Raw genomic sequence first — 23,114 nt, forward strand, 5'->3', positions numbered from 1 at the left:
AAACCAGTCAATCATAGCAGAGCTCATCAACATATTAATGAGCACACCAAATAAGGGAAATGGCCCGTTTCATTCTAGGGCTAAATAATATGGTTGTAAATTGGCCTGTAAGACCACTTTTTTTGTACATTTTTCAACCAAACCAAGTTCACATACCTTCTATGTAGACACCAAAGAACAATTTAAAATACTGGAAAAAATGCATTCTATGACACCTTTAAAAAGGACGTATTTTTTGTGGCTGCATTTTATATTTTCACACAGCATCAAGTCAGTTCTGTTCAGTCACTTTAGCAGACCTGGGGCTTTTCTGAGCTCTGGAGAGCCACAGAGATCCTACTGTCACGTCATGGTGTCATTCCAGGACTGAACAACAGCCACACATTTAATCTTTATTCCTCAGGGTTTCCTCCATCGGTCAGCTGCAAGCAGGAGCTCCCCAAAAGCTACACTTAAAATTTAAGCTTAGTGCGTGTTTAGGGCCCGTGATCCATCCCCGTAGTGATGAGTACCTGTCCCTCAGAATACTAATAAGAGTGAGTCCCCTTCCCCTCTCTGCACATAGAATGCCCATTCACTGCTCTGCAAACATGTGCCCTGGGCAGACAGACAAAAAGAGCTTTAAGTCCATGAGCAGTGGGCTGTGCTCAGTATTATTGGCAGCTTTTTGTTCCAATCAAAGGTGATGAAAAAGTGCAAGAGGAGAACGTAAAACACAGGCTTATTCCATGAATGCTAATTGGTTTGGAAGGCTTGTCTCCTGGCAAACTCTGTGAAAAAGCATCGTCCTTCTCACCCAGAGGAGCCGGATTCCAGTGCTGTAGCCGAGGGCCTGGCGTCAGGGAGACTGGGTTCAAGGAGGCGGGGGAGGGCAGGGGATGGGGAGCCGAGACTGTTAACCGATTAACGCTTCTTCAGGTGGAAATGAACGATTTGTTAATGTCTCAGTTTGTCCTCTTTTTCTCCCTCCCTCCCTCATTCATTGGATCATCGCCATCGTGGGAAATCACAGGACAGAAAGTGCTCCGTAATCCCAGCAGAGCAAATCCGCAGCCCTGCATCAGCTCACGTGCTCAATGCTCTGCTCTCCTTTCTACACACTGCCGTGCTGCTCACTGGAAAGCCACCTCGCCCCCCAAGGGGCATCAGGGCTGATTTGTCAAGGGCCAGTTTCCTGATGAGCTTCAGTGAGACAGTAGCAGTTTCATTGAGATAACATAAAATCCTTAGATAACCTGAGATAACATAAAAAACTTAAATCCGAAGCTCCACTTGTTAAAATAAAAGTGTTGGCACAATAAGGCACCCAGACTAACATCCTGCTTGCTAAACTGCCGGACACGACAAGGGGGAAAAAAAAGCGCTCCCCTAGTGGCCATAGGAGTACATTTCCCCTAGCACAAAGTGGGAGGTGCCTTCATTGCTTTCAGATTACAACTTGGGGTAGAACAACAAACCAAATCATTCTACATAAGAACATAAGAAATTTACAAACAAGAGGAGGCCATTTGGCCCATCAAGCTTGTTTGGGGAGAACTTAACTAATAGCTCAGAGTTGTTAAAATCTTATCTAGCTCTGATTTAAAGGAACCCAGGGTTTTAGCTTGCGCTACACTAGCAGGAGGACTATTCCATACTCTGACTACACGCTGTGTAAAGAAGTGCTTCCTCAAATTCATTTTAAAATGTTCTCCCGCTAATTTCCACTTATGGTCACGAGTTCTAGTATTTAAACTAATATTGAAATAGCCCATTTGGCTGAACAGCATTCAGACCCGTTAGAATCTTATAGACCTGGATCATGTCCCCCCTTAGTCTCCTTTGCTCGAAGCTAAACAGATTCAGCTCAGCTAACCTCTCCTCATAAGACATTCCTCTAAGACCAGGAATCATTCTCGTAGCCCTACGTTGCACCCTTTCCAAGGCAGCAATGTCCTTTTTAAGGTATGGTGACTAAACCTGCACACAATATTCTAGGTGGGGTCTTACCAAGGAATTATATAATCGTAGCATTACCTCTCTTGACACACCTAGAGATGTAACCAAACATCCTATTGGCTTTTTTATTGCTTCCCCACACTGGCAAGAGTGGGACATGGTAGCATCAACATACTGTACACACCGAGGTCTTTCTCATAATCAGCTACCTTTATTTCAGTGGAACCCATAAAATATCTGTACTTTATATTTCTGCTTCCTGCATGGATTATGTTTATCTATGTTAAATTTCTTATGCCAGGTATCAGCCCAGTCGCTAATTAAATCAAGATCCTGTTGTAGCCTCTGTGCTGCTAGATCAGTATCTGGTACACCACCCACCTTGGTGTCATCTACAAATTTAACCAGTTTACTGTATGTATTGGTGTCAATACCATTAATGTAAATTAGGAACCGTCATGCCCTGCTCATCCGATCCTCCCGTGTGCCACGCCCCTTCGCTACCTCGTGTGGAATCCCTGTGTTACCAGCTGTTTTTCGTTGTTACTTAGTCTGATGTATTTAAGTCCGCGTTTGAGTATGTTTCTCCAGTCTGGTCATTGACATTATGTGGTGTGGTTGTCTCCGGATCATGTCCTTCCTTCGATTAAACCCCGTATTTTCCCGATACCTCAAGTTCTGCCTGTGCTTCCTCGGTCCGTGTCCTAAAATTGAACCTTGCGGTACCCCACTATGAACGCAGGCCCACTGTGACATTGGGCCTGTAATAACTACTCACTGCTCATTTAATGATTAGAATTTTATTAGGCTTTATTTTAAGATGAATTTTTCTTCCGGGAGGGAACTGAGCCTATGTGGATAACTAATTCCATTTTTTATTCTCCAAGTCAAAATCTCCCCCTAGATAAACGTGCCAGAGGTGATCCAAACAGAGTCCTCTCAGGAAGCACAAAGCCTTCTAGTCAGTCACTGGCCAACACATAAGATCAAAGCCCCCCCTCATGTGGCTACAGTCAGCAACAAACACATTTTAATATATCTAGGGTTTTTACACTCTGTGCAATATCATTGCAGTGGATTTTTTCATGCTATGCAAATATACATCCAATACCACTGGTCTGCATGGGGAGTGAGAAGTTCCAGGAACTGCAGGGTAAAGGGTGTGAAAACTCTCCTTTCTGCATATATTACCCAGCATCATTTGAAATCACATGCAGAGGGAGGGAAGGGGAGGACTTTACAAATACACTATTGCTCTTCATTGACCCATGTGTTACATTTCATGCCTTCAGAATCTGAGAGTAACAGCACCTTGTCAAAATGTTATGGCATACTCACACTTGGCCCAGTTGCCTCGCACCATGCCAAAGCACAACTGTCTCACGTCCCCACTCACCCGCTGGTCTGCACTCACATTGCACTTAAGGATCCAGGTCAAAACATGCTTTAGTCATCACTTTGCAACTTTTTGTGTTGAAGAAAAGCGCTGTCACACAGAATAATGGAGTTTTTTAGATTTGCTGAGTATGCGATAGTGATTTTCATTTAATCATACGTATAAGACAATAGTTTTGTATTTTATCAGGTATCTCACAGTTTTTGTGTGTTGCAGCTAGATGTTCCTGGATACTCTTGTCAGCCCAGATTTTCAGCAAACACTACACCTCTGCCATAGACCAAGGTGATCTGTTTTCCCCCAGTGTTTGTTAAATGATTGTTGATACCAGATCTGTGCAGCCTAACTTCTCTGTACAGCCTAACCAATCTGATCAGCCTACCTGATTTGTACAGCCTACCTGCTCTGCACAACCTACTTGATCTGCACAGCCTACCTGATCAGTTCCTTCCTGATTTGGTTCATGTATATTGTACATATGCGTATGCATGCACCAATCACATCATTGACGTCATGTTTGTGTTCCATACTCTGGCACAGTTAGCAATCACACTGGATGCATACTGTGCCCAAGTCCAACTAAGTGTGTTCTTCCTCAATAGGGAATGCCTTGTGCATCCAGTGGCATATTTTTGACAGTTTGTTCACACTTGAGAATCGTACTCGTAACTTCAAAAGCTTACAAGTGTAACTAGCCAGCTCTTCTATAGATTTGAGAAGCTCATATAACATAATAAATGACTGGAGGGTTTTTACAGGTATTTGCAAAATACATGCTAGTTGAACATCACAAATGCACAACAATATAGAGGTGCTTAAATATTCATATCACAAACGACTCATTAAACTAAGGTAAATCAACAGTTTTCCATTATTTGATTGTGCTTGTGTTTTTAGTCCTCTTGATGAACATTATATTCTACACCCTACAGGGTGAATTTGAACGATGCCTCTGGTGACACCTCTACACCACAAAACAACAAAAAGGCCGCTGGTCAAGCTGTTTACCTTGTCAGCCTGTAAAAAGCAAGGTGTTGCTCAGATTTGATGTTCAACAACCCATACTGCTCATAAACAAAAACAAGTACATTTATAATCCCATCATCTTTTACACAACCTATCCTAGGAACAAATTATTTGTAAAGTCTATTTAACCCAGCCTTGAGTAATATGTTACAAAAAGCAACATAAATTAGAATTCTGCAATTCAACATTGTATTGTAGGATTCTTAATTTACTAACTGATTAACTGAATTACCTTAAACAATTACCTTAAACATATCATATCCTTTTGGGAATCAGACCATAGAGGTGTTGACCAATGAGATTACATGGCCTGGGCTGGCACTCTATGGCAGTGTTTCCCAACCCGGTCCTGGGGGACCCCTAGCAGGCCACATTTTTGCTGCCTCCAAGGTCCCAACTAATCATGAACACCACATACCTGGTACAGGGAGCTGGGAAGGAGGAAAAACATGGAATGTCTGGGGATCCCCAAGGAACATGTTGGGAAACAATGCTGTACAGGACTGACTTACATTAACGAATAGGAGCAAAGAGCAACCAACATTACAAGTCAAATTTTACAGCCAAATGATGTTGGAATTAGTCAGTGAACTACAGTAATCCTTGCAGACACACATGCAAACAGAGTACAGATTCTGTGTCCACTGTATTAGCGACATCTGCCTAGTATGGGGAAGGACTCCCCTTGCCTACAGAACAACCTGAATTCTTCAAGGAATGTATCATCAAGGTGCTGGAAACTTTCCTTCCATGACATTTTGGCACTTGGAATATACCTGTTGGTTTTCACTATTTTCTTTTGGCAGCTTTTGCTAACAAGTTGTTTTTCCCTCAATACCGTGATTAACTGGATCTCTTTGCACCATCATCTGTAAACTCCTTACTGTGTGAAAATTCCAGGCTGTTTCTGGGGTGCTGAAACCTCCATGTCTGGCATCAACAATTCTAACACGTTCAAAATCACTTCGATTGCAACTACGTCCCATTTCATAACTTTTTTACACATTAAGTCCAAGCAGCTAGCATTTGCAAAAGATGCAGAGAGAACAGAAACTTCTAAATGACTAGAAAAAGCTGTTTAATCTCTGGAAGAATCTACATTTTTGAGGAGGTGGGTTTAGAGAGAAATGCCAGTTAAAGCTCTTGACTCTTTTAGGAAAAAAATATTAAACAGACATCTTTAAATAGGCCTAATATTGATTTTAACTATTTTTAAAAATCAGTTTCTTACAAAATATTGTTGTTACTAATTTTCGCTGAACATTTTCAACTATATATCGACTAAATGACATCACCTAAATATTGTGACATATAATAAACAAGGAAAGGCTATTTAATTGCTTTGGTGGTCCAGTGGCACCATGGATCAGGTCGGAATGATCCCCCAACCTGGATGTATGTAATGGTGTGACATTTGCAACCGATGTGTTCGCAGGGAACGAATCCCTTACAGGAAATCTAAACTCACGCTCACTTCCCTGCATAGGTTCATTCTTTTCGCTATTCTCCTTGTCTTCAGAAATGAGACTTGAAAGCTGCTTCCCTCCTCAGTTATGGCCAGTGAGGCAAATAAGGACGTGCTGTAAGCGAGCATACTGTATGACTGGCCAGAAACTCCACCTGTGACTGAACATGTACCCCGCAAAGAACGAATGAGAACTGTGAATGAGTGAGTCCCTCTCTTGATGAGTGAGTTGTGGGTGAGTGAGTCCCTCTCTCTCCAGACCTCCCTCTCACCAGCCACGTCCTCCAGCTCCACCGGGGGTATACCAAGGCATTCCCAGGCCGGCCAAGACATATAATTTCTGCTTCATGTAGTGGATCTGCTCCGGGGCCTCCTCCTGGCTGGACATGCCCGAAACACCTCCTCAGGGAGCCGCCTAGGAGGTATCCTAGATAGATGCCCGAACCACCTCAGCTGGCTCCTTTCGATGCGGAGTTGCAGCAGCTCTACTCGGTGCTTCTCCCGAATGTCTGAGCTCCTCACCCTGTCTCTAAGGTTGAGCCCAGACACCTTGCGAAGGAAGCTCATTTCTGCCGCTTGTATTCGCAATCTCATTCTTTCAGTCACTACCCAGAGCTCATGACCATCGGTGAGGGTAGGAATGTAGATCGACTGGTAAAACAAAAGCTTCGCCTTCCAGCTCAGCTTCTTTTTACCACCATAGAGTGGTACAGTGTCCGCATTACTGCTAACACTGCACCAATATGTCTGTTGATCTCCCAGGACCACATCATCTGCAAAAAGCAAAGATGCAATCCTGATGACCCTGAACTGGACCCCCTTCCGCCCCTAAGCTACACCTATAAATTCTGTCCGTAACAGTCATGAACATGAATTGGTGACAAAGGACAGCCCTGGTGGAGTCCAACACCCACAGGGAACTAGTCTGACTTACTTTTGGCAATGCGCTCCATTTGTACAGAGACCTGAAGCACCCCCCGAGGGACACAAGCCTTTTCCATGTCTGCAAAACACATGTAGACTAGTTGGGCAAACTCCCATGAACCCTCCAGTATCTTTGTGAGGATGAAGAGCTGGTCCAATGTTCCACAGCCAGGAAGGAATCTCATTTGACATATCAAAGCACAAGTGTTTCAAATCTGTTTTATGTAAACTGGAAGTGCCACTGAACGAGTTGGTGAACAAATCAGAAATAATCTTTTAGGTGAACTAAATCAAACAAAGTGTGTCCTAAAAAGAGTATTTTTGCTCATTCTTAGAGATTCATGTCAGCAGAAGTTTACCTGGGGCAGTATGAAAATTAAATGAATCTGAAAACGGTGTACAACATTTTAGTTTCAGGGTTGGAGGACATACTTCCACGAAACGGCGTGATACATTGAGTGCGTTCGACTTGGGCTTAGGTCTGTCTGCAGCTGACGTGACATGGAGAGAGATCTGCCTGCGGCTGCAGGGGTGGAGTATAAACTGACTGCAGCCAAGTCAGACAACTTCTACTCCTCGTAGTCTGCGAGATCTGACTGCAATGGCAGCACTGCCAGAAGAGTGTAGATAATCTATACAAATATCACCTGCATGCACATTAATTCTTTTACAATAACCAACTCCTGATCCGAATTGTTAGCAGTGGAAAAAAATATATATATATATTGTCTATAGTGGCCCTGTGTAAAAAGATAGCTGCCAGGAAAAAAGATCAGATACACATATTTCAAGGATTCAAAGTTTTTGTCATGTACAGAGTACAATGCAATTCTTACTTGAAATCCTTCACAGACTGGACGATTAAACAAATAAAGCAGCGCAACATTACAGTATCTAACAATAAATAAACCACTAATTTACGTGTACTATTAGAAAATTTATGTAATGTATTTAAACTTCATTTTACTAGGTAAATTAACTGAGAACCAGTTCTCACTGCTTTACGTGACATTCGGGAGAAATGGCAGGTAATGCTACGTTCACACCGCGAGCGTCAAAAACGCCAGCCGTCGCTCCCGCCGCCCTGAACGCGACGCTAGCCAATGCCGGAGACGCTCTCTGACGTCATAGAGTGGGTAGGGACAAGGCCACTCAGAATGCCAGGCTCTGAGAACTTTTTAAAGGGGCCGCAAAACAAACAAACGTGTAGCTTATATCTTTGCACCGACTCCTGATAGGACATAATTTGTCAAATAAATATTGTTGTGAGCCAGTTATTTGCATTCCCACTTAAAATCAAGCGTTCTGGAGGGAAAATGTTACCTATAAATAGTGTAGCGCTTCTTTTCAAATTTACCTTGGATCACAATGGATGATCGCCAAGTAGTTGCTTGTGCTTTATGTTTCTTTAGTTAACATAAATAGTACTTAAAATGTATCACGACAGTTCTACTAAAACACATAATTTTGTTTTGACAAACACTAATGCTATAAATAGGTATAACATTACCGACAATTTGCACTGTTTTCTCTGCTAGTGCTTCCTGTTGATCCTCAGCCTCCAGCTGGAGAACAGCAGGTTCTGTCACCTTTCCATGGAAGAGGGAGTGATTCTTGCGAATCCAGCACACTGCACTGCAGAGGTCCCTCATGATGCACGACTCCTATGACACTGGAAGTGAATATCAGGGATTGAATAAGTTAATCAGGTGCAGCTGGTAGTCAACAGGAAAACCACCCGAGAAAAATGAGGGACACACACACCACTATTACACTTTGTACAGCAGTCAGTCACAGCTTGCCCACCAGGTCTGAGAACAGCAGGAGTGCTCACCCTCGAGAGAGGCTCCAAGTTCGCTTTCAGCAGGTGTGAAGCTTCCTCAGTCCAAAAGGCACACCTCTGTCCATGTCTGAGTAGTACCTTAACTTACATTGAGATATTGAAACATTAAGTCTTGGTAGTGTATCATCAATGGTGTCATTAATACTCGTATATGCAAAACCTCTCCATTAGGTGAATGCACTACCACTGATGAATTAATGGAATATCACCCTAAAAATAACAAAAATATAATTTTCAGCCTCCCTGCTGAGCTTCACCCGGTATTCTATATCTGACAGAAACCTCCTTCTTTGCAAAGAAAGTGCACTTGATTTTGCATCTGAATGCATCTCAATGTAAAACACAATGCTTTACATACATACTTTTCCAGACCACCATTTCCTTATTTTTGGAATGTCAGACTGATTATAAAAAGACAAAAAAACATGCATTCTGAATGTTTGAAAGGACACATTTCTTCATATAGATAACTATGCAACATTCTACAGCGTTGAAGAATTTCTACAGATGACATACCTTGGAATGAAATTCTGTTCTTTGCGTGTGAATCTACATGCATTGGGCTCGTAGTAACGTTGTTGGTTTAAACTAGGGATGAGACATGATTTTCGAATACTCGAATATTCGATATACGTTCGAATATCGAATAGTTATTTCGAATACCGTTATCTCACTTAAGGGACTCCGAAAAAAAACACGGAACAGAAATGAGGACGTTTCCTCACCAATACGTCATGTAACGCATTAATTCAGCCTGAGGGTGTCGCTAACAGTAAAGCTCCCTACAGGCACGGGAGACTAGGTCTACTAGCCCATAGGCTACTCCAGAAGAAGAAAGCTGAATTTTACCATGCGGCGTGAATAATGCAGAGACCTAAGGCTAGTAAAAGTTCCGTATGGGACTCGTTTACGTTAAATGGCAATGAGGTTATGAGTGCTTGTTTAAACGTGTTATATATTGTTGCCGACAGTTCAGGCCGTTTCACCGGATTTAGCCTTATTGGCTAGGCAGTTCTAAATGTGGTTAGTGATGCATTTTTAAAATTGAGATAATCTAAAATATAGTTTAATGGGTGAGTTGCTCTTGTTCATTTACTGTACTGTGATTTGGAACAGTTTGTGTCGTGTGATTAAACAGTAAAAAATACCTTTTTCACCCTCTCTGTCGTCGTGTGTTTGTGCGCATGCGCACATGCGTGCGGGCGGGGGGGGGGGGGGTCAATTTTCGAAAAATTTTCGAATAGTTCTCCTCGATTTTCGAATAGTGTTTTTGCCAAAAAGTCACATCCCTAGTTTAAACATCATTACTGGGCACATAGGCCAATGGAAACGATTGCAACAGTTAGCACATCTTGCTAACTGAGGCATGGTATTTCTTCACCGAATTGACCTGTGCATCTGTTGGTCAAAAACAAAACACCGTGAAAACGATTGTGTATGCATTTATGGGCTTTTGAAAGAGGGAGATGATTTGAATACAATTCAGCAACACAGCGATTTGAGTCAGGCTAACTTACACTTACTATATACACTCACCTAAAGGATTATTAGGAACACCTGTTCAATTTCTCATTAATGCAATTATCTAATCAACCAATCACATGGCAGTTGCTTCAATGCATTTAGGGGTGTGGTCCTGGTCAAGAAAATCTCCTGAACTCCAAACTGAATGTCAGAATGGGAAAGAAAGGTGATTTAAGCAATTTTGAGCGTGGCATGGTTGTTGGTGCCAGACGGGCCGGTCTGAGTATTTCACAATCAGCTCAGTTACTGGGATTTTCACGCACAACCATTTATAGGGTTTACAAAGAATGGTGTGCAAAGGGAAAAACATCCAGTATGCGGCAGTCCTGTGGGCGAAAATGCCTTGTTGATCCTAGAGGTCAGAGGAGAATGGGCCGACTGATTCAAGATGATAGAAGAGCAACTTTGACTGAAATAACCACTCGTTACAACCGAGGTATGCAGCAAAGCATTTGTGAAGCCACAACACGCACAACCTTGAGGCGGATGGGCTACAACAGCAGAAGACCCCACCGGGTACCACTCATCTCCACTACAAATAGGAAAAAGAGGCTACAATTTGCACGAGCTCACCAAAATTGGACAGTTGAAGACTGGAAAAATGTTGCCTGGTCTGATGAGTCTCGATTTCTGTTGAGACATTCAAATGGTAGAGTCAGAATTTGGCGTAAACAGAATGAGAACCTGGATCCATCATGCCTTGTTACCACTGTGCAGGCTGGTGGTGGTGGTGTAATGGTGTGGGGGATGTTTTCTTGGCACACTTTAGGCCCCTTAGTGCCAATTGGGCATCGTTTAAATGCCATGGCCTACCTGAGCATTGTTTCTGACCATGTCCATCCCTTTATGACCACCATGTACCCATCCTCTGATGGCTACTTCCAGCAGGATAATGCACCATATCACAAAGCTCGAATCATTTCAAATTGGAACATGACAATGAGTTCACTGTACTACAATGGCCCCCACAGTCACCAGATCTCGACCCAATAGAGCATCTTTGGGATGTGGTGGAACGGGAGCTTTGTGCCCTGGATGTGCATCCCACAAATCTCCATCAACTGCAAGATGCTATGGGCCAACATTTCTAAAGAATGCTTTCAGCACCTTGTTGAATCAATGCCACGTAGAATTAAGGCAGTTCTGAAGGCGAAAGGGGGTCAAACACCGTATTAGTATGGTGTTCCTAATGATCCTTTAGGTGAGTGTATATGCATTTGAGCGGCATGAAAACACCATTCAACTGATCAGAGTAATCCGCACATGAAAATAAGTTAAGCTATTAACTGAAAGTAGTGTGGTGAATGGATGAGACCATCCGGGAGTAATAAGGAAATTAGCCACAGGTGAAATCAATAACTAAGCGGGGGAGGGACATGTAGCGCAGTGTGGTGATAAGAGGGGAAAAGTTGGAGACAGGGATGAGACACGTCGGTCAGTGTTGCGTGAGGGGTTGATCGGTGCTGGTCGCGGTCATTAGGATCGCTGCCGGTGAAGATAGGTAGGGGGTGAAATAGGTAGATGTGTTTAATCCCTGGGGCTTAGTTGATTAGACCCCGTGGGTGGGTCTGGTAGAGGAAAGGAAAGTGTCCTTTTTAAAATTCTTTGTGTGTGTGTGTTTTTTTAGAATGGTCAGCCGATCGAGTTTGTGCAATACGGTGTGTTAAGGGAGGGTTGGATGGGATGGTGTATACGCTGCCGCCTCGAAGGGGGTGTTTGGTATAATTGAATGTGAATTACATTTATTTTTGGCTTGCTGTGTTTCTGTGAGTGGGGTGCTGATGAACCTACTGAGTTGCTGTGTTGCACACTCTGGCGGCGTGTTACAGCCCGTTTATCTGCTTCCTGGCTGGTTGTATTGTGCTAAGGGTCGGCTGAGTGGAGATGAATTAATTAAAGTATTTGATCCCTAAATTGTTGGCGTGTATCCCTTGGGCTTGCTGGGTGGGTAACTTGTGGGGAGCGGGCTAGGATAGCTAAAGGATAGATCTTTAAAGATCTATCCAACAGAGGTTTTCTTACAGTAGTAACAACCTAAGGACGAACTGTGTTTTATAGCAGCCAAACAATAGCGAACAAAACACCATTCCACTTCTAAACATAGCAAACAAAGAAGTTCCCATCCTTCCTGAGGATCTAATAACTGAACATATTTAAATAATTAAAACTGTATTTACCATTCTACTTTCCTTCGCCAACGTCATGGTCAACACAACAGAAACAGCAATTAAACAATGGAGGCGCTGCCACCGCTCGTGAGTAAAGTATTGTCTTGGAGTCCAACAAACTTTATACGCGCTTCGGTGGAACTACAATGACGTCATTTACGGCCCCTCAGCGCAATATGTTACTCTGCTGCGGGTGCCGTTTTTAGAGCAGCCAAGTGCAAAGTTAGTGTATTTGGAGTGCGGGAAGTTAACACGCAGCACACCGCGAGGAGAGCTCCGGAAGCTGTAGCCTAAGACATCCATCAGTTGTTGCTGTAATCAAGTAAACTATAACGAATATATATCCTTTACACACTAACAGATTTGTACTGGGGAACGCCGTACAGCTCCGCCAAAGCTTCCTACTGTATTGCTCTTTACATCTGTGGTGCAGTCAGTAAGGGTTTATATTTAATGCTGAAGCCTCGCCCTCCGCTAGAGGGCACTGGGGTGCCAGTACTGTTTTGTTGCATTGCAAAAAAAACCTTGATATTTTTCGAGTTGTCACACGCCATGCAGTGTGATGTATTATGTGTCTGTTAATATATTTTAAATGCATACAACACGAATTTGTGTTGTCAGATAAAAAAAAACGTATATTGTTTTCTTGTTTAAGTGTGAGTAGTATATATTGAAGCATTTTCCAGCCTTAAAAATCCATTACAAACTGCAGCTTAATTCCCCTGAACTTAATCTGACTCTCATTTATACTGACACTCAGTATGTTTTGGGGGAGCTGTAAAATATAGAGTCAGCGGCCCGGAACGAGGACCGCTTTTCATGTAATCGGGAGGTGCATTAGTGTCTGCCAAATGGACATAATCGTTTGCCCGTTTGTTTTAGCAGATTGGAACAGTTTTTCATCTGGTAGGCAGTGAGCAGGGCTGCCTTATGAGACTAAGCGCCCCGGCTGTGATCAGATTACGGACAGGCAAAGTCCAACGTGGGGTCGCTCGCTGGTGGAGCGGTGCTGGGAAAAAAACTGGTGTATCATGCTTTTTCAATTGTGCTGTAAACCAGATCTTAACAGCACAAACATTCACATGTGGACTAAACCTGCAATTAGTTCTCGTTAAGAAACAACACGAGCCAGTAATTGAGTGGGTAATGAACTGCACACAAACATTTTAAAATCTCAGTACGTTTATGGTAATTCTGGGCTCATAGGAGTGCCATAAAAAGAATAAATCTGTAAAAGAATAAGGAAATAAATGTTGAATAAGAAATCAAATTATGAGGAAAAGATATTAAAAATATAAGAATAATCAAATTAATGCTCTTATCGCTTTTAATTTCAACGGATTGCTTTTAATTTCAGCGTATTGCTTTTTAATTTTCCCGTATTGCTTTTGTTTTGCCATATGGCTTTTAATTTTGCGGTACTACTTTTAATAAAGGGGGACAAGCTGTCAATCAACTAGCTTTAGTAACGCCTTCCTGCCCAGATTGAGTTGTCCTTTCCATCACACGTGAATTCTGCTTTCAACTTCTTTTCCACTGCCACTGATGTCATCACCGTCAGCAGGGATAGGGAATGGCAGGGGGGTTAGGTCGCGTCCCATCATCGAGTAACCCGTTTTGTGCAAATCAAAAATGGAAAAAGTGGATAACAAGGCCTCACATTCTATTTTGTTGTTTTTTTCATCTGACATATAATGTGTAACCAGTAGGGGTGTAAATCACAGCTTTCCACGCGATATGATACAGTATCGATTCCTTAAGCCAACGATTCGATTTTTTTTGATACCTCAGAAATTCCCACGATATGATGCGATGCGATATGATACGAATCAATTCATTTCGATACTGGGGATAATGATGAAATTTCACACAATCCTTTACATTTCAATGGATTAAAAAAGGCAAATATAATTAGCATTTTATCATATTTTATTGGGAACTGTAAACAAAATCTAGTCAAGTATGTCCCATAAATCAAGCAAAATAAAGTGCAATACACTCAAAAAATTTATGTAATGTAATTGCATATAAAATTTCCATGCATTTGGATTACATAGTTTTAAAGAAAGCAAATTAATAAATTTAATGTAATGTGTATTCATCAGTTTAACATAAATGAAACAATTACGAATAAGATTTATGTAATTGTGTTAATATGTCCAATGTTTTTTAAATAGATAACTAAGCTTATGCATTTACAATACATACAATTTGTTTTAAATTCACATGAACCAGATTTATGTATACATTTTTAATAAAGATCATATAAAACTCATTAATAAATCCAAAATGTTTAAAATGCCTAATAAATTTATACAACTCTCCCAATGCATCAAATGTAAAAAGACAACTGTTTCACATTTTAACAATTTATTGATACCGAAATGCATGTAAAACTACATTAAAAAACAGACTTAGTAACACTGTTAAACACTGTTCAGTCTGATTATGGAAAAATTCTGTGTAAATGAGCAGCCGTGACAAAAACCATGACACGTTTCTCCCTTTTTCTATGACAAAAAAATAAAGAAACAGAACTAAGCAATGATAAGTCAAATATCAATAAAATACTGTTATTTATTTTGTTAAACTGGAGGTAGATAAACCTAATAAACAAAGAATGGAACTCTAATGCAGCATATCTACATTAAAGACATCCTGATATCCATTTTTTTTCAGAACACCACAATCAAAAAACATAGAACATAAACATTGCATTAACATTAATGACATTGTATCATCACACTTTTACAGGATAGTACAGGAAAGTAACATGGGTAAATTCTACCTAGACAATGTTTAGTTATGTGTCCAAGAACTGAATCAATTTCATTTTCAATGCTTGAACCTTTGGTGAAAGCTTGGTTGGTTCCAGCTCCATGAAAATTTTTTGATACACTTCAAATGTGCACTTCAGGTCTTTGGGATAGTTTAGGTTTAATGAATAAATCAGTCCAAAAAGCATCATACTTCCCAAGGTGACACTATGAAGGTTTTGCAGTACATCCACACCTTCAAGAACTATGCCAACATTTGTTGCTTTTTCTCCATGACCAGCACCCTCTCCACGAATGATGTAGATGCCCATTGTTGTTCCTGCAATTCCTGACACAGCCTCTGCACATTCACAGTCCTAGAGCAAAAGTAAAAAACAATGAGCGGTGTTGACGTGCAAGGCACACTGTTTTGCAAACGCTGATATTTCAGATACATAGAATTGAAATGCAAACAATATTATATGTAAACAAATAAATGATTTGCACAAACAAAACAGAGACACAATTAAACTGAACAGCCATTTCTATTTAACCAAAAATGCCAATCGAGTTCACATGCACGTGGATAGTTCAAAAATATATTTTGTCGATCTCAACTCACCCCTGATGCCTACTAAGGTGCCACCAGTAAGGGGAATTTTGCCCACAATTAGTTAATACTTTGGTAAATTATGAAACAAGACATAAAACAATGGACAGTGCTATTTTAGATTTAACCCTTTGAAGTCATTGAAAAATTTCACACTAATTTTGATACTGGAACATCCTACACAAAAAATTAAGCTGTAAAGTCATTTTATCACTCAGAAACAAGTGCTTTATATAATTTTCTTCAGGAGAACTTCAGCGTTCTTTCATTTTAAATAATTAGGAGGCATCTTCTTGGTGTGGCATCCTATGATTTAGTAAAAATCTTTGATCCTTACCATGTATTCTTTGACAATTGTATCCATGTCTTCATTGAGGTAGACACTCTTCAAGATACAGTCACGTTTGAGATTTATATCTTCATTCTAACACAGACATGCCAAAAACATACACTCTAGTCAGTTAAGTAATGCTGAATTAAAATGTATAAAGCAGTAATAACTTGTCTCTAGATACCAGGCAAATGTTGGAAATGTTTGTAACCACATTATCCTGTGCTCCTTGAGATTACTGTAAGTCTACAAATCTAACTTTTACTAAAATGATGAGAAAGAGAAAAAGTCATAGGAATTCAATCAGCTTGCTACTTGACACCTTAAATAAATAATAAATTCAAACATACTTACTATAGCTGTCAATGCCATTATTGAGCGGATTTTCTGTCCTACAGATCCTCCTTTGGCATGAAAAACCTTTAACAGGCTGTTAGTATATTTATCCAACTACCCAAAGAATTTGGAAATTAAGAGAACAGTTGTTATACACATGAACTCCATGTTGATCTACAGGAGAAAAGACATACTTTAATTTAAACATTACGTTTAACACTGAACATAATTAACTAAACTGGACGGCACATTTGTGTAAGTGTTAGCACTCATGCCACTCATTGCAGTTGCTGGATGAAATCCCATCTGGGTAGAATTTCCATGTGCTTGTGTAGGTTTACTCTGGGTACTGCTGTTTCCTCATCCCATATTTTCTCCCACAGTCTCAGGTCTACATACATAGAGATCAGGTGCATTGGCTATGTGAAATTGTGTCTGTGTGTATGATGTGCAGCTGTGGAACTTGTCCATCTGTATTTGTACCCTATGATGTGTTTGTGCCTTGTCCAGGGTGTCACCCTTCCCGTCACTGGAAATGGGCACCAGATCGCTGTGACCCAGAAATCTGAAATAAGCTGGTAATGAAAATGTGAAAGCTACTAAACTTACTTCACCAACTTCAAACAGAGCAGGTCAACTGTTTCGAAATGCTGAAACCATTGGCTCCTGAAGAACTTCTTGTCTTCTATAGGAGAAAGTTCTGTGCATCTTTTCCTCATTATTTCTTTTTTTTTTACCTCTGTCAAAAGTGCAACCCTTTCCATCTCTAGGCTGTCTGTGGTTTCACCTCTTGGATGGCTGGGACAGAAATTAACCTCTGCTTTCTGAGGCTTCTTTATATTTGCAGCTGGTTTACCCTGGCCTTTTCTTTTGTTCTTAAAGGAGTTGATAACAACTTCTGGGTGTCCAACTCGACCAAGCTTTGTGCGGAAGTTCATCATCTTGATCTTTATACAGTGCTTCCAGCCATAATACCCAGTGCTAGTTCCTTTTTCATACAAGCATGGGTGTGTCTTTATCAAGGCCTTAGCAACTTCTTCAATTTGATCATCCTTTGGATATGCCGTGTACTTAATTATTTCTTCTGCAAGGCCTTCGAGAATATCTGATCTAACCTTTGTAGTAAGAGATAGTAGAGTTCCATTCCCATTGAATTCAACATTTCCCTTCTGGAGCTGCATCTCTGCACAATATGAAAAGCATGGTATGACAAAGGTTTGAGGCCAAGAGCAGGAACGGGACTCGGGACATGATGTCAACATAACAGCATCACTGCTGCTAAGCAAGTCGATGGATGTTGAATCATTTGGTCCCTGTGAAGAGCTGGTGGAGGGACAAGGGGGTGTTACTGGAATTGTGGTGCAAGTATCTGCATTAACAGGATCTGGGATTAAATGAAAGTGTCAGAAGGCAAGTATACAACTTTTAAAGTACTTCTATCTTGAATGTCCGAAATGGATAAGAGGTTCATAAATTCATTTCCAAAATCTATGTCTTTGTACTGAATTCTGAAATCTTCAGTTACTCCAAAAACAGTCTTAATTTCACAAGCCAATTTTTCCACAGATGCTGGCATCCCAGATTCAATTGTTAGCTTTCTTGCATCGTCTTCACCTTCAAAAAGGACTCTGAAGTTAACTGGTACTGGCATCTTGTTTTTTTCAATCTAGAGAACAGAAACATAGCCACACCATTAATTTAGCAATCCTAAATCATTACTACTTCATAATCAAAATATAACTATCATATGTGTGATACATGCTAGCAGTGGTTTCTTGTTTAATTGAGCCTGCTCTGGTTAAGAATACTGTATGTAAACTACATGCACATCAAATCTGAAAACATTTTTGTAACAAGAGCTGTGAATTGCTTGCTATATAATAATGATTTTATACCAGATTTGCTAATGCTGCAGTACAACTAAACCCTACCTTTGATGACAATGTTTCTCTTCAGAGTTACCATACACTTAGTTCCAACTGTGTAGGCCACAAGTGGATAGCAATCGGTCAGCTCCTCAAGCTGAGCCAGGGCAACCTCTTTACCTGGTGACAACGTCAACTCAAAAGCTTTAAAATGATCTCTATACCAAGCGCAAAATAAACGCACAATAAAACTCAAAGCATCCCCGATTATGCACATTTGTATTATCTCTGCAAATTCTGGCATTCCAGCAGTTGAACCATATGCAACTACCATTCCAGTTCTGTAATTAATTCCTCTAGTGGTGACATTTTTTGCTAGATGAACTTGATTGATGTGTGGATATTTCTGCCTGAGAGCCAATACAATTTCCTTATTCAGAACATCAACCTGTACAGCTGAAACTTCCTTAACTTCCAAATGTATTGGATTAAGACTGGATGAATATATGTGGTAACCGATCAGTTGCTGGTGTCTGACTGCCAGTGAGTGTGGAATATTCCGGAAATTATTTGTGTGTCGGGCAACTTGTTTAAAGAAGCTATGTTTAGCTTTGAATCTCATAGTCCATACACCTACAAGAGGCCCAAAGCATCTAATCAAATATGGGTAATGCTCAAGATAGTGGTGTTTGGGTAAAAGCTTTCCATCGGGGTTAAGCTCAAGTAGCCTCTGTCTGTGCTCACACACTAACTTCAAGGTAGGCAATTGTTTCATCAGTATGAACAGGTGCCACTACTAATTCTACAATTTCCTTTAGATCTAATAAGACTAGCCAAGCGAGCTCATCCTCATTTATAATGTCTCCCACTAGAAATGAAAGAAAACGTATTAAGTTCCAATTCTCATGGGCGGTGCCACCTATTGTCTTCTTCCATAAATAGCTGTGTGGTATGATGTGAGATCAATTTTTTTTGTCACTCCACTTGTAAGGAAATTTGAGGATGTGTGTGTTAAGACATTCAAGAGTAAAATACTTCTTTGAGATCAAAATGTTCAAACAAAGAGCCACTTCAAATGGGACAATGCCTTCAAATAAATCATGCACTATATCTGGGGGATAGCCTGTACTAACATGAAAATAATGAAGATTTTCAGTTAAAGGGCATGCTCTCTTCACTCCAAAGCAATTTGTTTTTGTTTCCTGGGCAGACTTCACATGCAATTCATGTATTTCTTTGGTTCAAAGCACAAAATCCCCTGAATGAACATCCTTTAATTGAATATCTACTTTTTGAGCAGTACAAAATCTGCAAATATATGGCCCAGAAAAGCTCTCAACAAAACCAGCCAATCCATGGGCTCCCAAATTATCAGCTATAACGCTATGAACTGCTCCTTTTATGCACCTTCCAAGCTTTGATATAAACACACCTTGCTCTTCTAAAGTTAAAAGGTCTTGCGTAAGTGGCTCTAATATTTTACCATAGCCATATACCTTGACATCATCACTTTTGCACAAAACTGTCAAATAAATTGAAGAAAGAGCTGAATGAGACCCTGATGGTAAGTTACTGAGGATCCAGTAAACACTACACAATTTGTGCTTCTTTCTTGATGTCCCCAGTGGATTGCAAAGCTCAAAATCACAAAAACAAGAAAACAAGGTAATTTAGGCCGTTATTAAGAAGTGATGTTTTCAAATTGGTTAAACATTGCCACCAGCAACTCTTAGGAAAAAAATCACCTACAACCACTATTTGCAACTGTGCTTTAGGCATGTTACTCTTATTTATACATTTAATGGTTTCTTCTGGATCTCAAAATGAGCTTCACTTAGTATTAATATTACAAAATTCAATTTCTGAATGCTATAAACCATGTTTTTGCAGCCTATGTATTTACAAATCCTAAGAGGTTGCCCTGTCTTTCAATTTGATTTAGTAGATGGAGATTCAAAGAACCAGTGCCTGCAAAAGAAAATATATCTAAGTAAATGCATAATAGATTTATTAGGTAAAAATGATAATAGTAAAACAAAGATTTAACTTTTGAACATTTACCATTAATAAAATACAAAATGCAATGACAACATATTACATTTCAAGGTTTTTGACTCACTTCCATAATTTAAATAAACAAAATAAATAGTTTTTATATTTATTGCAATTGTAACATAATTATTTCTAATTACTGAAATACTCACACATCCGAACAAAAACAATCCATACAAATGCACTGCTAACCTTAAATCTTAATCTATTTGTGTTGAACCCAACTGTAAACTGCTTAAAATCCTGCTACTTGTATACCCTTTGTAAAAAAAAAAAAAAAAAAGTTTACGGCGAGCAGATAAATGTTCGTGTAAAGTTTCACCACGGCACAATATGCTTAAAAAAACTTGGTATAGAAAGATTATACAGCAATGAATAGTTTTAGAAAATGCTATGTTCCTTACTTCTTATATCACGGACATTTTTAATACGGAAAAACACTACCGATTGAAAAACATTCAAATGAAACCGAAACTGCCGCTTGTGATACTGCATTGTTAAAACTTTGCATATGAACAACATAGTTATTTTATGTAAAATAGACATAATCGTTTAATTCAACGTAAAGACGATTATTTAACACACCTCTTGTATGAACAACATTCACTGATTTACCGATGTTCTGAAAATGGCGCGGTCAAGTGAAAACTACGAAATGACGCAAGGCGAAAAAACAACTGTCTTCTGCAGGCTGATTGGAAGTAACCAATTCAACAGATCATAGAACAAATATTACATTCGGGAATTTTATGTGTGTGCACAATCGAAATGACAGAGTAACGATATACGAAACCTCGTAATTTTAGATCTCCAATTACTCAACGTTAAACGGTAAAACTGTTGGAAGGGGACCATAAAAAAAAACCATTCCACCCGTTTATTCCAGGGAGGGTCATCACTGTATGTGTTTTATTGTTTAACTGCTAATGAAAAGCCTGCATGTGCATGAATCGCACACTGCTTGTCAGAAGTCGTAAAAGCCTGGCCCATAGTTATCGATATAGTTATCAGATTCGTTTTCTCTGGCCAAACGATATTTAATGCACTCGATAGTTTCTTTACAATTCAATATACCGAAAAGCATCACATTACTTGCGTCCAATGCCATAAACAATTCTAAATTAGTCATCAATGATCTGCTTTTTCTGCTCCGCAAAAATGTGGCGCACATGCTAAAAAATAGTTGACGTTATATCGACGAGGAAACTCTGTCTATTTCATTACTTACTTGTTTATTACTTAATTATTACTGACTCGATCGTTATAAATTATACGTGGAGTAATTAAAAATAACGAGATGTTTAAGGACAGCTGATGTATTAGAATTGTGTGACGAATAGACGAAAATCTTCATATATTAAATTTAAGAGTGGGCACATTGATATTACATAATATTGACTGCACAAAAACGTTCATGAACAAATAGTAATCGATTAAATACGATAGATATATAGTTATATATATAAACTTACAGGTCACACTCGAGTAGGACTGCAGTCCGCAGATCACTCTCATGTGAGATGGCGGGAAGAATTCTGACATTTCCGCTTTGAAACGTGTCAATTCCTGAAATGTATATGCAATCCGATCTCATAGATTTTATTAAACTTAATCTTCAGTTATAACTATTTAAACAATTTACATGAGTTTTAATTGATTAAATTGAATGGTTCACAGAGTGAAGAGATTTATATTCATTCTAATGAATTTAAATGAATACATTTAAAAAATATAATGATTTAAATAAAATAAAATAGATGCAAATACTTAATAATAAGTGATGCCACGATTAATTTTTTTGAGTGTAAGGTAAAAATAAAAACTTTGGATGGATGTAGATTAACATGGTGAATAATTTTTATTTTGAATCAAGTCTTCTCCAGACAAATACAAAAGTGTAACAAAAAGTATGTCCATAACTGTCATGACCTGCTCGTATGACCCTCTCGTGTGCTGGAGGCTTCTTACTTGTTCCAGCTCCCCCATTCATTTTTATACCCTTTCTTAAGTTTAGTAGAAATTAATTGGAGGCTAACTAGGCGACTCTGTAGCTTGCAGCAGCTGGCGCGGTTGAACGTGTCATCCATCCTCTATTTTTTATGGCATATGATCTACCCACACTACCTTTGCGATCTACCAGTAGATCGCGATCGACGTATTGGGCACCCCTGGTGTAGACCATGTATACGTCAGAGTGTATCATGAAAACAATACTGGAACAGACCAGAAAATAAAAATGCATGTATCGATATTTATGCGGTCACATCGATACACCGGATCGTTTGCCATTGAATCGATATATCGATACAAATCGATCTATTGTTACACCCCTAGTTACCAGGGCCGCCGAGAGAAAATCCGGGCCCCGGTACGAAGAAGGTGTGTGAGCCCTTATACAAAATTTTACACACGTAGAATGACCAAGTGAGAGCACTCGTTGATAGTCACTTTCACAAGTTTTTGTGCATTGACCGCAGCCAAGTACCCTGTGACCCACTTGCCTTTTTAATTTTGAAACTAAACAGACTTGCAAAATTTTAAAAAGACAATAAAAATGAAATGAATTAAATAAACAAATGTTCAAATTACATGATCCCCTGCATATCACGGAAGTTATGTTCCAGACCCATCAGCGAAAGGTGAAAATCCACGATATAGAAAGACCATATAAAGAAACACACACACACACACACATATACACTCACCTAAAGGATTATTAGGAACACCATACTAATACGGTGTTTGACCCCCTTTCGCCTTCAGAACTGCCTTAATTCTATGTGGCATTGATTCAACAAGGTGCTGAAAGCATTCTTTAGAAATGTTGGCCCATATTGATTGGATAGCATCTTGCAGTTGATGGAGATTTGTGGGATGCAC

General features: G+C 39.8%; 1 long non-coding RNA gene across 5 annotated transcripts; it reads right to left on the reverse strand.

Annotated features, from left to right (window-relative positions):
- Positions 1-14,637: 14,637 nt before the first annotated feature.
- LOC111834032 (uncharacterized) lies at positions 14,638-21,754 on the reverse strand. 5 transcript variants are annotated; one of them, XR_002835892.2, is made up of 6 exons: positions 21,707-21,754; positions 18,249-20,150; positions 16,927-17,983; positions 16,336-16,431; positions 15,988-16,074; positions 14,638-15,417 (listed from the first exon to the last, which is right to left on the reverse strand). It is a non-coding gene; the product is annotated as an uncharacterized lncRNA (long non-coding RNA). The 5 variants fall into 5 exon arrangements; XR_002835891.2 differs by lacking the exon at positions 21,707-21,754 and adding an exon at positions 20,820-21,665; XR_002835894.2 differs by lacking the exon at positions 21,707-21,754 and having other exon boundaries at positions 16,927-17,640; positions 17,932-17,983; positions 18,249-21,665.
- Between the last annotated feature and the right edge of the window lie 1,360 nt (positions 21,755-23,114).

Source organism: Paramormyrops kingsleyae, chromosome 4 (genome assembly GCF_048594095.1).
Source record: "Paramormyrops kingsleyae isolate MSU_618 chromosome 4, PKINGS_0.4, whole genome shotgun sequence".
In the NCBI taxonomy this organism is placed as follows: Eukaryota; Metazoa; Chordata; class Actinopteri; order Osteoglossiformes; family Mormyridae; genus Paramormyrops; species Paramormyrops kingsleyae.